The sequence below is a fragment of the Macadamia integrifolia genome, unplaced genomic scaffold, assembly GCF_013358625.1.
Source record: "Macadamia integrifolia cultivar HAES 741 unplaced genomic scaffold, SCU_Mint_v3 scaffold2685, whole genome shotgun sequence".
NCBI lineage: Eukaryota > Viridiplantae > Streptophyta > Magnoliopsida > Proteales > Proteaceae > Macadamia > Macadamia integrifolia.
In genome coordinates this window covers 1-1,321 of record NW_024868884.1, presented here as the reverse complement: position 1 = coordinate 1,321, position 1,321 = coordinate 1, and positions in this window count along the sequence as shown.

The window sequence follows — 1,321 nt, the reverse complement described above, 5'->3', positions numbered from 1 at the left end:
TTTTTTTTTTTTTTTTGGGGAGGGGTGTGGTGTGGGCGGTTGTTTGGGTTGTGGGTGAAGTATCCTTGGATCGGTTACCCAAAAAAAAAAATATATCCTTGGATCAAAATGGGAATTATTAACACCATGCTCCCTACTCTCATCTAATTTCTTGCTAACATCACTAAGGTCTAAGGGTATAATTGTTTGGACAGAAATGAATGACAAAGAAAAAAAAAATTTGGACTACATATATTCTAATGGAAAAACAGATATTCTTCTTTCTTAAATTTGAAATAGGAGTGGTAATATTTTTTTCTCACAGAGTTTCATTATAAGATTTTACAAAAAAAATCATTATTTATTTATTTATTTTTCTTTCTTGCCATTAGATTTTGCCAAACAAACATTACCAAAGTCAGCAAAGGGCAGAAAATGGGCATATGCTCAAAGCCCCAAACTCCCTTCCCCCCTCATACTTTCATCTCATGAAAGTCTCATCCTACTCCATTATCAATGGCACCTATCATATATAACCATATACATGACTTGAACAATTTAAGGCAAAACTTTCCTTCCCTTTATCAAAACACCTAATTAGACTACGTGTAAAACCAAATGACAAATTCGATCTAACCATTAAATTTCTAAGAGATGGTTTGATAGACCACATTACAAATTTTGGACCCCAATTTAATCATTTACCCCTATAGAATATCCGACCCTCCCACACATGTCCATGCACCCTTCGCTAGGCCATCACACCCATGTCAAATTCCTAGATTTTTTTATTTGTTTGTTTTGTGATGTGGATAAACTAAAACTTGACATGTGAATAAGGGACCTCAGGATTTACATGTCTGAAAAATTTCAACACAATCCAATCAACCACATTATATAATTAAGCAAAGTGGAAACTTGACATGTGACCAAGGGACTATAGGGTTAGCCTGTTTTCTACCCAAAAAAAAAAAAATTAGGGTTAGCCTGTTTTTCTACCCAAAAAAAAAAAAGAAAGGGTTAGCCTGTTCACAAAATTTCAACCCAATCTAATCTGCTACGTGATTGAAGTAAGCACCAGACCACCAGTTGCATATGTAGGCCCCCAGACCAAAAAACACTGTCATGAATAAAATCACCAAATCGGCCCCAGTTTGGAATAAGATTTAGCTAAAGGAGGACCCATAATAATCAACAACCAATCGAAAGACCAAAGTAACACAATCACTTACAAGCAAGCTTCTTTAGAGTTTTGAAAAACAAATTGTGAAAGACATTGCCAAAATAATTTCCACCAGAAATTTAAAAAACCTTAACAAGAAGAATGATTTTAACAAGGTTA